Raw genomic sequence first — 15,744 nt, 5'->3', positions numbered from 1 at the left:
CAAGTCCCCACCAACCACAGAAGGTGACATGGATCTTGTCGAGTGCTGGCACTGGAGGGATCCTAAACTAGACTTCTCAGATGAAGACACCCTCGATGTCATGGCCTGATCTGATGTTTGACCTTTGCGATTTGGCACATGGAAGCTGGGTCATGGGAGACTGGATTTAGGGGATAAAAGGGAGACCTGAATGCAGAGGTTCTTGGGGATACACCCTACCTCAGGCATTTTATCCTAATGAGCCTGGGTGTTCTCATGTCCTTAGGAGACATGCCCTCCTGCAGACACACTTTTATGTGTGCCCAGAAAGCAACCAGACTGCCTCAGCTATTAGAAACTGTGTGTGGGGGGAGTGGTCCGGATTACTAATGTTTGCCCTGGGGATGTGAGCAGACTGGGCTGTACATAATTAGAAATGACAGAGACTGCAATTTACAAAAGTATTTGGATTTCTTAGCAAGGGTAACCTTACAAAATAGGAGAGGCTTGGACTTGCTGTTTAAGGAATAGGGAAGAAATTACAGGGCACTTGGGGAAGTATGTTGCTTTTATGCAGACCATTCCAGGATAGTTACAAGAACCCTAGATGAGGTAAAAAAAGATATTGATGCATTTAAGTTAAGGGCCCCCTATGAGACCTGGTTTAATTGGATCCCATGGCTTACCACACTCATCTCCTCCCTAATTGGGCTGATGGCTATTTGTTTATTTATCTTTTTTGGTCCATGTGTTTTCCAAAGGTCGAAACAAACATTCCAAAAACAGGTACAACAGGTACATGGCCATTAGAGTGCATTATGATAGGTTTGATAGATCTCACCCCATGGATGAGCTCTCAATTTGAGGATGTCCAGGCTGAAACTCTGGATAGAGGTGACCCTGAGCCATACTCTCTCCCTGGTTCCTATTCTGGCCTGGTCATTGGGGTAGAGGGTGGGTTATAAAACAAAAGGGGGAGATGTTGGGCCAAAATTATCTCAGGGCCTGTACCTCGAGGCCTGTAGGACAGAAAAAAAGCCTGGGTCAAGTTTAGGGCCTAGGCTTTGAGGCCTGTAGGATGGAGAAAAGCCTGGCTCATGTTTGAGTGAGGATGAGACAGCAAAAACTAGGTAGATACCCATCTAGCCAGAAGGAGGGTTTGTCTGCCTCCCAATTGCTGGAGGTACCCACATCACAGGAAGTCACTTATCATATATAAGTGGATACTGGCGGTAATAAACTGAGTTCTTGCTTTGACTTGGCTCTCTATTGCGTCTGATTGTCCTGCATCATGGGGCTGCAGGCTGTGTGGATAGCACTCTCACCTTTCCCTGGGGAATAAGGAGGCTCAAGAAGCCTGAAGAGTTTTAAGTGACTTTATATTTCTACTGGGTATTAGATATTTATATATATGGACAGAGAATATAGATATAAAATTTTACCCTACAGATAACCTGTCCTCATAAGTCATATTACTCTTTGCTCTTTGATCCTTTCTGGATAGTTATCTTTTCCTCTTTAGGCATCCAAATATCCAGGGTCTTTTGACTTTTTGAAGATGTGTATTTTCCTGCAAAGACAAGAACAGAACGCTTCCCCAACCCTTATGAGGTTTCCTTACCATCTATATGGTTATCACCTTTGTGGATGAGCTGTCATTTCTCTTTATCAAGAGGTTTCTCTTCTTCAAACTGAATCTTTATTAATTTTGATGGTCTCCATAGCTTTTCTTCTGTGGAAACAAGAACAAACGCCTTTCTCAACATAGTACACCTCCTAGTTTCCATTGTGAGGTCAACACATTCTTGAAATACACCAGCTGATTTAATTCAAAAGATTTTTCTATTATCCAGTCTCTCTGCTGTTGTTGTTCCTTTCTCATTAGTGTTAAGAAAATTCAAAGTGAATAAAGCACTATGCAATCTATTTCTGGGGATATTTTCCATCCTTATCTCTTTGTTTAGCACATCCTTTACAGTTCAATTTGTTCTTTCTATAAGTGCCTAACCTGTAGAATTGTTTGGTATACTTGTAATATACTTTATATTATAAAAAGCAAAATATTGTTTCATTATCTTAGAGAAATATGCTGGACCATTATCTGTCTTTATTTGTGAAGTTATATCTATGATGGTCATAACTTGTAATAAATGCATGATTACCGAATTAGCCTTTTCTGAGCTTAAAGCAGTTGCCCATTGAAAACCTGAATAAGTATCAATGGTGTGGTATAAATATTTTAATTTTCCAAAATCTGCAAAGTGGAACACATCTGTCTGCCAGATTTTATTCCTTTGGGTACCCTTTGGGTCACTCCCTGCAGATAAAGGTGTTTGATTATAGAGAGAGCAAGTAGGACATCTTTTATAATCTCCTTAGCTTGTTTTCTTGTAATAGAAAACTATTTCTTTACGCCTTTGCTATTGACATGATGTTTCTTATAAAATTCTGAGACCTTCAGCATACTTCAAATCAATAATTGATCCATTTCTGCATTACCTTGTGCTAGAGGACCTGGCAGACCTATATGGGATTGGATATGTGTTATGTATATGGGACAAAGCCTATTCCTGATCATATCTTGAACCTGAATTAATATTGGTTTAAATTCAGCAGTTTCAATATGCAAGGCAACGGTTTCTGCATATTGTGAAACAGTAACTATATTGAGATTTTCTTTAAAATCCTTTAGTACCATGAGAATAACATATAATTCTGCCTTTTGAACAGAATTATAGGGGCTTTATTCCACCTTACCTAAATCTTCTGGTTTATATCCTGGGCTAGTAAAAGGCTACTGGCTGAAGGTGTTCCTACAGCACTATCTACCTCTGTTCCCAGTCTCTATCCACTCCACTCCTCCCTTTCTGTTTAGGAAAGGGCTTGGTCCTCTTGTGGGACTCCTAATAGTGGGAACAGGGGCTGTCTCTGACTCTTTTACTGACTCTTGAGATAAGAACTTTTTGAGCCCTGCGTATAGACAGAGGATACTGCAGGGGGTGTTGAGAGGCTTACCAGCTAGCTAGGAGTGTGTTCTTTCCCTCTCTCCTTCCACCTGTTCCGTCTGGTGCTAGCCTCCTACATCTATAGAAAACTTATGAACACATCAGAGAACACAGATCCATCAAGCAGTAACTTAAAAATGCAGAACATTCACACAGTTGGGGGACCACACAAGACAAACATTTGTTGGACACCTTCATTCATACAACCAACAGCTGATTCACATCTTGGCTTTTCCAGCAAGGGCTAGCGACATCCCTGTGTTCCCGCCCCCTGACTCCAACTTTTCAGCAAATGCTCACTACAGACAAACAGGATCCTCACCTACACCTCTGGTGGTTTTCTGACTTCTTTTCTAACAATCCAGATATTGAGAAGCTGCCAGTGGCTCCTTCCAAATATTGAGCCTGTCTGATTGGATAGCATCCAAAATGTTGGTGCCTCCAGGATCCCAAGGCTGACCAGAAATAGAAAGTGGATCAGCTTTTTCTTAAAGGTTAGGGTTACTAACATCTTCTTTGGAGACATAAGGGCTGCCTATAGGACCTGCCATTTCTGTCCGTCATGTGGAGGTTTTTATTAAATATTTTAAATGTCATATTCAACAGATCTCTGAAGAAGTTGAGGACTACCTATTTTACATACACCTGATTTAAACCTGCTTTTTGGGCTGCTGGGACTTCTTTCTATTATCCCATCCTGCTGCCAAGCCCACCTTTTTGTCTGAAAGGTTCTTAGAACCCTGCAAGAGACCCTGCTCCTGTGCTGAGGGGATCTGGACAGGTGAGTAAGTGGCCACATGACTGGACATCCTGAAGTGCCATTCTCTGGGGAAGTCTGGGGGACTGAATCCAGGTCCTCTCCAATCTCATAAGCCTTTCTGTTCATCCAGTGGGATGTGTTCCTGCTGCTGGCTTTCTCTACCCCATTCTCCCCTGCCCCCAAGCCCGCCTCTTCATCTGCAAGGTCCTTGGCTCCCCCAACACAGCCTGCTTTAGGGTGGAGGTTATCTCAGAGCCAGCTCCAGTGCTGAGGGGACCTAAGAGGGCACACCAAAAAAAAAACCCCTCAAAAGTACACAGTCAGACACAGAAAAGATTGGACCAAGATGCCAAGGCTCTGCTGGCCTCATTTGAAGGAAGAGATGGGCAAGTGCCAATGCAAGAATTCCTCCAATAACCTGAAAAGCAACATGATAACACCAAAATCCAGTGAATATGCAACAGGAAGACTTGAACACCCTAACACAGAAGAAATAGAAGAAAACGATTTTAAACGTAACCTTATGAAAATGATGGAGACTCTTAAACAGGAAGTAAAAAACTCCCTTAAAGAAATGGAAGAGAAGACAAAAAGTTAAAAGGAATTAATAAATCCCTCAAAGATACCCAGGAAAACCAAGAAAGATCAATAAAACAGGTAAAGGAAACAGTTCAAGACTTGAAGACTAAAATGGAGGTAATAAAGAAAACTCAAACCGAGGGATGGCTGGATATGGAAAATCTGGGTAAATGAACATGAACTACAGAGACAAGTATAACCAACAGAATACAAGAAATAGAAGACAGAATCTCAGGCGCTGAGAATGCAATAGAGGAAATAGACTCATTGATCAAAAAAAACCATCAAATCCAACAAATTCTTAACACAAAACATCCAGAAAATCTGGGACTCCGTGAAAAGATCAAACCTATGACTAGGGGTAGAAGGGGGAGAAGAATTACAACTCAAAGGCCCAGAAAATATATTCAAGAAAATTATAGAAGAAAACTTTACAAACATAAAGGATATTCCTATAAAGTACAAGAAGCTTATAGAACACCAAATAGACTGGATCAAAAAAAATCCCCTTGCCATATAATAATCAAAACACAAAACATACAGAATAAAGAAAGAATATTGAGAGCTGCAAAGGAAAAAGGACAAGTAACATATAAAGGGAAACCTATCAGAATTACATCTGATTTCTCAATGGAAACCATGAAAGTCAGAAGGTCTTGAATAGATGTGCTGCAGACACTAAGAGACCATGGATGCAAGCCCAGACTATTATATCCAGCCAAGCTTTCTTTCACCATTGATGGAGAAAACAAGATATTCCAGGACAAAAACAGATTTAAATAGTGTATATCCACAAACTCAGCCTTACAGAAAGTACTAGAAGGAATACCTCAACCCAAGGAAGACAGCAACAGCCACAATAGCACAGATATCTGACAACCCTCCATCAACACAACTCAAAAAAGGGAAACGCACAAACACTATCACAAAAAAAAAACAAAACTGGAGTTAGCAACCACTGGTCATTAATATCACTTAATTTCAATGGACTCAATTCACCTATAAAAAGGCCCAGCTTAAGAGAATGGATACGAAAACAGGATCCAACATTCTACTGTTTAAAGAAACACACCTCAACCTCAAAGACGGACACCATCTCAGAGTAAAGGGTTGGGAAAAGGTTTTCCAAGCAAATGGACCTAAGAAATAAGCAGATGTGGCCATCCTAATATCTAACAAAATTGATTTCAAACTAAAATAAGTCAGAAGAGATGGAGAAGGACACTATATACTCATAACAGGAACAATTCATCAGGAGGAAGTCTCAATCCTGAATATCTACGCCCCTAATATAGAAGCACCCACATATGTAAAAGAAACTTTATTAGAACTCAAATCACATATCAAACCCCACACACTAATAGTAGGAGATTTCTTTTTTTTTCCTTTTTTTTTTGATTTATCGAGACAGGGTTTCTCCGTAGCTTTTGGTTCCTGTCCTGGCACTAGCTCTTGTAGACCAGGCTGGACTCGAACTCACAGAGAGCCACCTGCCTCTGCCTCCCGAGTGCTGGGATTAAAGGCATGCGCCACCACCGCATGGCTTAGTAGGAGATTTCAACACTCCTCTCTCACCAATGGACAGGTCAACCAGACAGAAACTTAACAGAGAAATAAGAGAATTAACAGGTGTAATGAATCAAATGGACTTAACAGACATCTATAGAACATTCCACCCCAACAGGAGAGAATATACCTTCTCAGAACCTTATGGAATCTTCTCAAAAACTGATCACATACTTGGTAACAAAGCAAACATCCATAGATATAAAAAAATGGAATAACCACCTGTGTCTTATTGGATCACCATGGAGTAAAACTAGAATTTAACAACAATTCTTGTATTTCTCAGTTTATCTGAATAGCTACAGCTGAACAAAGTCAACAGAGACAAAGAGGCCAGATATACAGTTTCAAGCCAATCTGTGGGCCTGAATAGACTTAGGTAGGGCAAGACAACCCATAGGCTCCTTGCAAACTGCTTAGGCCGTTATCTTACTGCATCACAAGACAGAAATATCTCAGTTCTTGGTGTTCTAGCCATGGGTCTGACTCTGTAGCTTCTCATCTCCTTCCCCATACATTTATTTTTCTTTGATCTTTTTTGATCCTCGTTTTCCTCCATTTCTCAAGTTTCTGATATTCTTTATCTAGATTAATACATCTCTCTGCCGTCTCAGTCTATTTGAAACCCTTGCCAGATTCTATCTCATACTTGACATTAAACCTCTATTGGTCTTTTCATGTCATATTTCCAGCAGAAGACTAACTAGGGATGCTGGTCCCTGATATTGACTCTCAGACTCAGCACTATCAGAACCTGGCCAGACAGAAACAATCAGTTATAAACCAGGGGGTGACCTGGGGTGATATTTTAAAAAGGCAGTTTCCTTTATTGACCTTTTCTCTTTTGTTCTGTTTCAGGCAGCATTTTATGTCCTTGCCATTTTAAACTGATTTCTGAAGTCTAAGGTCCTGAGCTGGTTATTCTGTTATCCTGGATATGTATCTGTTTAAAACGAACACTAGAATTGGCAAAATTACAAGAAAAATCTTTGCATATATCCAGCCAGAAATGTCTCTTAAGCTCAATGATTTTTGAGAACATTCAAGGAGAAGCATTTTGGTTTACCCAGTGACATAGTTCTGAGATAAAGCTGGCATCCAGAGTCTTTATTTAGCCATATTTTTGAAAGAGGTAAAAGTTAATTGAACATAGTAAACCAAACCTCCTGTATGTTGCCTTGATTGAGGAAAAAAACTTTGTATTTTTTTTTTATCATCTTAGCCTTTTCAGGGTTGTTTCCCCTGAATCTTTCTGGTTGTTCAGTCCTTATATCAAAGGACATTACAAAGGTAAAAGAGAGAATTGCCTGCACTGCCCATCAGTAAAGTGTTCTATGTGTACTTTTGCATGATCAGGGTCTTGCAGGTATTGAATGAATTGTTTTGCAAAACAACTAACTTGGTGTAATGGTTATTTTAAGTACTAGTGTGACTGAGTATAGAGTGGAGGGTCCAGATATTTGGTGACATTGTGAGGACCTGACTTTGTAAACTCCATTTTTTAAGCTATATAATGAGCTGGGGCAGGGTGGGGTGGGCGGTCTCAGCTCCAGAAATGCGCTGCCATAGCAGAAATTTAAACAGATGCCCTAAAAATGGCCAATTAAGATGATAGGGAACAGGGCCATACAATTTAACAAGGTCCAGATGTTTTTGAGAGGCATCCTGTTGTTGAAGATGCCTTGACAGTTATTAATGGCTCTTTGTTAGGTTTTCGTGTCCCAAAACTGACCAGTGGGTTCAGAAACTATCTTATCCTATGTACTCCTCACCCAATCCCAAGATGACAGGACTGGAACACCCCTGATTATGGCATTTCCCCTTTAAAGTTCTCCCCTTCCCCGGGTTTGGTGCTACACTTCTTTCACCCACTGCATTGGCATGGTGCAGGTGTAGTCCAAACTCGAGTCTGAATATTATTAAAAACCCTCATGTAATTTGCATTGGAAATCTGGCTTTATGAATTCATTTGGAGACCACAAACTTAGGCATAACAATGGATTATTCTGGGTGTTTCTGTGAGGGTAGTTTTGGATGAAATTAGCAATGAAATTTGTCCAATGAAATCAATGAAAGACCCCGGTAGAACAAAAGGGGTGACCCTTCCCTGACTGAGAGAGCTGCCTGCTCTTGTTTGTCTGTCTCTGACCTGAGATGATAATGAGCTTTTTCCTGCTTCCAAATTCAGTCTGAATGTCCTCTCTCCCTGGATCCTGAGCATGTAGGCCTCTGAACAAAAGCGGTTGAAACTCTTTTATACCATAGAAACATCTCTGGAGAGCATAAGACAGAAATGAGTAGAGAAGTGGTAGGCCTACAATCTCAGCACTGTGGAGCCTGAGGCAGGAGGATCTGGAGTTTTAAGCTAACCTGAGCTATGTAGTTAGAATGCTGTTTCAAAACCCAAAACTAAATCAGCCAAGTGAAAGAAACAAAAAACAGAGCAAAATTTTCTCCTCCCTATTAAAGCCACACAAGCAAAAAAAAAAAAAAAAAAAAAGTGACAGATGACGAGCTACACATCTCCTTTGGAGTTGCATAGGTTGGCAACTGCTTACATGGCTTTAAAAGACCCAGTCCTGGAGAATGTGGTTTGTTTACAGCATGTGATGAGTCAATAGTATTAACATATGTACAGTTTTGAGAGCTGAACCTAGGGTTTTATGAATGCAAGCACTCTATTGACTGAGAGTCACAGTCCCCAGTGATGTATCTTGGATTGTTTGCCTGTATTTTCTTACAGTTTCATAATTTCAGGTCTTACATTTAAGTCTGTTTTTCATATTGAATTGGTTTTTGAGCAGGGTGAGAGATATGGATCTAACTTCTTTCTTCTCTATGTGACTATCCAGAGCACCATTTGTGGGAGAGGTTTTTCTCCCAAAATTTTTGTTGTTATTGTTATGATTTTGAGAGGGGGTCTCTATGTAATATAGCTCTCACTGGCCTGGAATTTGCTGTGTAGACCAGGCTGACCTTGAGCTCACAGAGAATACACCTGCCTCTGTCTCCTGAGTGCTAAGATTAAAGGTATGAACTGCCATGTCCTGTCTAATGTATGTTTTTGTTATCTTTATCGAATACGAGGCAGGTATAGCTGTGTCCATTCATTTCAGGATTTTTTTTGTTGCATTTGTTTGCTTTGCATTTCTGTTTTGTGCCAGTGCCGTGTTTTTTTTTAATACTGACTTTTAAAAACATGATTTGCATGTTTTTTTCATAAATTTATTTATTTATTTATTATGTATGCAGTGTTCTCTCTTCATGTATGCCTGCAAGTCTTAAGAGGGCACCAGATCCCATTATAGATGGTTGTGAGTCACCATGTGGTATGTGGAATTGAGCTCAGGACCTCTGGAGGAGTAGTCAGTGCTCTTAACCTCTGAGTCATTTCTCCAGTACTGACCATCTTCTTTTTGTTATTCTGGCTCTGTTGCATAGTTTGAGATAAAGTAAAATGGTGTCTGTGTCTTAGGATTGCTGTAGCTCTTTAGCATCTCTTGAACAGGTTGTGAGACAGCTGTTGGAGGTCCCTCCCTTGCCACCAGGAAAGGGAGTTGTCATCAGGGCCTGTCATGGATATACACATAGGCTAGGTTCTGGGAATATAGAGACAAATCAAGTATAGTCTCTACAGGGTTGACCAGATGGCTGAGTGGGTAAAGTTGCTCATTGTGCAAACTTAATGTCCTGATTGTGATATCCAGGATGTCTGTAAAGGTGAAAAGAAAAAAAAGTTGTTCTCCGACCTCCACATGTGTTCTGTGGCATGTACCCTTCCCCCTTTGATAAAGTCTTCCTTAAAAATGTAGTTTCTGCAAATTTTTAGTCTAACAAAGGAAATATGTAACAAATAAATGAGTTGAGGTTCCCAAAACATGTGCCACTGTGCTGGGTAAAGATGCCAGCAGCATGGGTGATAGGTAGCATTTATTATCCACAAATGTTTCATAGGCATTTGCACAATGATTAACTTCTTGACTTTTGACACCATCCACCTTAAGTATAGACTGCTACGGTTCTTGTTTCATATAGAGAATCTGAGAAGCAGAGATGTACAGAACCTGGTTGAAGTCTCCCAGCAGCTGGGACTCAGGAGCCGAAATTCAGCCCAGATGGTCAGACTCTGTGACCTGTGCGTGTCACTAATGTGGCTGCAAATAAGTCATGTAAAGGGTGGAGTGGCACCATTTCTGCCCCGCCTGTCTGCTTGTGTCACCCGTGGCCTGTGTGACCTTGAGCCAGTGACTCTGTTTCCTGTCTCAGTTTCCTAGAATAGGACACAGGGAAAATGATTGTTGCCTACAAGTTAACCTAAAATGTGAGCAATGGCCTGACCATCAGCCAAGCAGTGTCTCTGTTTGTCTGCAGGAAATTATCCCAGGGCTGGACCCCCAGAGGCAAGGAGCTGCCATTTGTACACTTTTCTTCCATCTCTTTAGGGCTCTCCACCTTCCTGCAAGGTCTCAGAAGACCATCAGGACAGCTGGCTGGTTGTCTTTCATACCCCTCCACCTATGCTGAGCACACTGAGTCTCAGGAGGAGATGCTCAGGTGACCTGCCTCAGACATGGCTCTTACAGGCTGAAGGTCAGCAGGCTACCAGCCTGCAATCAATCACTGTTCCCTGTCAGTTTTAATAGGAGTTCAAATTCCAACCCAGTCTTTGAGATCCCAGAATTCCTGGTCCATTCTGGGATGGAGGTCTGAAGCAAAGCTTTGGGTGTGCGTGTTTCTGTGACAATATCATGGTTTCCTCAGCCAGGCCCTGCCTGAGTCCTGAAGAGTCTTTCTCAAGGCCACGTTCATGATGAGCATCTAAGACGCTGGCCAAAGTCTGACATACTTAGACTGAGTTACCCCCCCCCCCTCACCCGAGGGTGGATTCAAGTGAGGGATCCTGATTTATTGCTGTTTTCTCCACTCCGTGTCCTTTACTAAATGCTTGAACCACAATGTGGGAACCACAACACAGTCATCTAGCACTGACAATTCTATGTGTGAATTAGGATTAGGTCCACCACGACCCAGAGGTAACAGAGCAGTACTTACAGTGGACATGGACCTGAACATTTCTCTTCTCCATTTTGTGGGGTTTCTTTTCACCCATAGTCTGTAGAGTCCTCCTTGATACCGAGTGATGTTCTGGAAGAGTAGGGATCCATTGGGGTAAAATTTTGGTGTGCCACTGTATGTATTCCCTACTAAAAATTTTCTTTCAGATTTTATAAATTGTACAATTTCAAATGGATTCTCATGATTTTCAATCTTCCAGAAAAATTCTATGAAGCTCCCTGGCAGACTGTGCACAAGTAGAAGAACTTCCTCCCCTTCCACAACATTGGACAGAACTGCTTCCATAGTGAGTTGGGCCGTGGTGGGAGAGCTCCAGTAGATCAAAAGTGAGGCTAAGAGGGAAGAGAGAAAAATCTATCAATATTAGAATTTTGCATTTGGTAGAAATTGAGACCTGAGTGTGTTCAACTCTCAGCCTTGTGTGTGTGTGTGTGTGTGTGTGTGTGTGTGTGTGTGTGTGTGTGTATTGTATTGTTATATTGGAGTGAGGTCAACAACATCATCCCCTTTCCTCAGTACTCCTGAATCTTTCCACTGAATGAAACTGTCTTTTCGGGTGTCCACACAGCTCACCCCTCAGTCCTTCAGATCCGTGCTCACACTGAGAATCTGCTGAGTGGAGGCATGTCTTCTCTGACCTCCTCCTCTAAAGCCTTCATTTTCTGGCCTTTCCCTGCTCTGTTTCTTCTGAAGTGCTTGTCAACCCCAACCCCACCTTCTAGATGTCCTTGCTGCTGTCTTCCTGCCCAGCATTATCGAACTCTGTGAGGAACACTGGTTTGATTGTGGCTTAAATCCCACTGCCTGGAACAGGTTCAGATCCTGTGAGCATATCAGTGTCCCAGAGCCTGGGGTTTATATGAAGATTTCTCGGGGTCATATGTATTGACACTCCTTACTGGCCCCAATTTGATTATTATTGCAGAGTCACCCTGACCGAGTTGTGCACATCAGTCTTCGGGATACCGTGGCCAGTGCTCATTGCCACAGTCTCATGATTATGCCATGACACTTGAGTCGTTACTTATAAAGTCAGTCATCAGAATCCTTGACTCAGAAGGATTAAATCCAGAATGCAGGCCATGTTGTAGCTATTGCCTTTTCAATGAATTTTCTGTTTCTTTCTGTAGACATTCTTGGGAAACTATTGCTCTCTCCCTCCTACGACAGCTTTGAGATTCTTCCCAAAGCCTTGGCAGTGTACTAATCGTTTGTTGGGCATAATTATTTACTTCTCCCTGCATTGTGTGAGAAGTAAATCATACAGTAAGATCCTTTGTTCTCACTGCCAGATCTCTGCTCCATTCCCCAATATAAACCTTGAAGCCTGCTCTCCTGCAATTGTCCTTAGGGCGCGGTGTTTGCTCAGAAAAAGTTTCTACACACATAGATAGATCACAACTGCAGTCTTCACAAAACTGGCCCACAGACAGCATGTCTGTGTTGATTCATAGTCCTCAGGGCTGGAAAACTCTAACTAATTGATGACTGTGGGGGCTGAGGTCCATGGTCACTGTGGTCACCAGTCAGGTGTCTGATCCAGGAATACAAGTTATCTCAGGGGTTCACATCCCGGTGTGCAGGAGAAGGTGACCTCTCTGTCCTAGAAAGAGGACTTTGTGCTCCAGCTTCCTATGGAGAGCCCTAAGGAGACACCCCTCCCCCCAGCTTCCTGTGCTGTCCGAATGTGAATCAGGTCTCCCATGTCCTTCCTGACCCTTCTGGGATGCCTTTGCTCTCCTTGGTGACTGCCCTGTGACCTCCCCATCTTTCCTCATGGGTGTTGTGAGGGGGAGGGGACTACATAGGGTCTCCTTGTAGAGTTGAGTTCTCAGAGACACAGAAAATGATTGTATTAGGAAGCTCCAGGTCTGTTGGAACTGGGATGGAGACAAGGCTGCAAGACATGTGCAGGCCTCAGGGAGGTTCCCTGTTGATTATGTGGTTTCTTTGCACCCCCTGCTGTCCATGAGGAGAACTGCAGCTCTTGTCTGGGCTGTCACAAGGATGGTAGCCAAGCTCCAAAGGCTGTAGTGGAGCTGAGCACCATTTCTCAGGGAAGGTCCCAGTGTGCAGCTGCTTTTGCTGGAGACTATGACAGCTGAGGTGAGCCTCACTGCCACTTTGAACTGCAGTTCCCCGAAGCCTGATGGTTGAACCCCCTTCCCTGGGTGTTTATTAGCTTTTTTACATCTCATTCAGGGACAGGAATATCCAAGTCCTTAGCTCACTCTAAAATAGCTTTGTTATGACTTTTAAGTTTTAAATCAAACTATATTCACTCACTAACAATAATAATACATTTTAGAATCATAATATAAAATGAAAACAACCCATACCAATCCCTGCAAGCCTCTCAGAGCGGGTAATTCCTGGTGTGTTAGCCTTTGAGATTCAGAGCCAGTAAGTCAGCATTTCCAGGAATTTTTAAAAATTTCCAATTATGAGGATTTAAGCATACCTTGGACAGCCTTCACTTTCTATAATTTTTATAGCTGGAATTCTTGTTTAAAGAATAGTGTATCCAAGTTGGCAGAACATTTAAATGATGAAAACCTTCAAACATGGTCCTCCCAGTAAGGTGGCAGCCTAGAGCACATGTGGATATTGCTTGTTAAGGGCCTGTTTTACATCTCAACCGTGCACATGTTGAGAGCGCATTCAGAGGACCCACAAAGTACAGCATGTATGTGAACTCATCAGGGAGTGTTTTGTCTCTTTAAAATTTCATGTTCTCCTTCCTCAATGTTGCACTGTACCTCAGCATATTTAATTACTGTGTACATGCATACATCATAGGCTAGGATCCACATACAAGAAAGAACATGTGTTTTCCCCCTGATATTGGGTGATCTCTCTTAACTGTATACATTTTTAGTCTACCAACTTTCCTTAAATTTTGTGGTTTCATTTTTCTCTAGAGACGAATAATATTTCATTTGGTATATGCACTAGACTTCCATTATGCATTCATATGTTGATGGACATCTAGATTGACCCCATCTCCTTGTATATTGAATAGAGCAGCAGTATTGATGAGGGTGCAAATATCTCTATTGCGGGGTACAGAATCTCTGGGTATATGCCCAGTGAAATATCTATTTCATATTTTATAACTTTAAAACAACTCTGAGGCCTCTCAGCAGTAGTGCTCCCCCATCCCCTGGGAACCAAGGACCTAACAACTATACATGCACGCACTGAAATGTTTGGAACTTTCCGTCTCCCAGAGTCCTTGTGAATGTTCTCCAAATAGAACTCAGTTATTGAATAGGGGCAAGATAACCCTTAGGTGTTGACTCAGTTCCTGGTGTTTTGACTCAGTCCCTGGGAAAGGATCAAAGTAAACCTCAAATATTTCCTCTTACTGGCCACTGCTCTCCAGCCAATTATTGGTAATAGCCGTTTGAATACAACCCACAGACTACTTTACAAAATATTTCAAATTCATTATTTGGCAATTCCATTCTCATCCAGGTGCACACGCATATCGATGCATTTTGGTCATTGCCGGCCCCTTTACTCTCTCATCACTTCCCATTTCTGCTGAACTCTTCTTTTAAAATGCTCCCCTACTAGAACCTCCACATTATTAAAAAACCCCATTCCCCTCAACCAACTCCCTAGGCTTTCCTAGATAGCCAGCAAACCCATCCAGAGGCCCATATAAACTACTAGCCACACCCCGGCCCCAACCTGCCTATCCTCCTGAAAACTCGGTGGCACTCTGAAACACAGCTTGATCCAATACTGAGGGGACTTAAGGGGTAAGTGAACAGCCACAAGGTGGGACATCCCACTCTCTAGCACCTCCACAGTGGAACAAAACTTGGGGCACCTCCACCAACTCCTTAGGCTTTTCTTGCCAGCCATCAGGGAGTTTCCTGCAGGTAGGCTCCTCCAAAAGCCAATCCCATCCACTGGACCCACAACCTACTAGCCACACCCTGCCTAGGAGCTGAGAGTTTGCTATAATACTGAGGGGACCAAGAGCTTGCTACAATACTGAGAGGATTAAGAAAGCACACCAAGAGAGAACACCAGGAGAGAAGACCAAGAGAGCAAGCTTAGAGAGACCTCAGAGTCTTTCTGAGACAGATATTGACAGTACAGAACAGACCAAGAAAAACTCCCAAACACTCAGGCAGCCATTGCAAGGATTTGATCAAGACACAAAGATACTATTATCCTCATTTGAAGGTAGAGATGAGTATGTGCCAATGCAAGAATTCCTCCAACAACCTTAAAAACAACATGGTAACACCAGAACCCAGTGGTCACACAACAGGAAGGCTCAATCATCCTAACCCAGAAGAAGTAGAAGAAGACAACTTTAAACATAACTTTATGAAAATGATGGAGACCTTTAAAGAGGAAATGAAAAACTTCCTTAAAGAAATGGAGGAAAACACAAACAAAAATGTGGAAGAAATTAATAAGTCCCTCAAGGAAATTCAAGAAAACCAAGAAAAAAAAACCCCAATCAGTCACATGAAGCAAACACTTCAAGACTTGAAGACTGAAATAGAAGCAATAAAGAAAACACAAAACAAGGGAATTCTGGATATGGATAATCTGGTTAAATGAATAAGAACTACAGAGACAAGTATATCCAATAGAACATAAGAGATAGAAGAAAGAATATCAGGTGCTAAAGATACTATAGAGGAAATAGACTCATTGATCAAAGAAAATATTAAATCCAACAAATTCTTCACACAAAACATCCAGGAAATCTGGGACACCATGAAAAGACCAAACCTAAGAATAATGGCAGTA

This window comes from Microtus oregoni, unplaced genomic scaffold (assembly GCF_018167655.1).
Source record: "Microtus oregoni isolate MIOR12 unplaced genomic scaffold, Mior012 000006F_ref0000085, whole genome shotgun sequence".
NCBI lineage: Eukaryota > Metazoa > Chordata > Mammalia > Rodentia > Cricetidae > Microtus > Microtus oregoni.
This window is presented reverse-complemented; position numbering follows the sequence as displayed.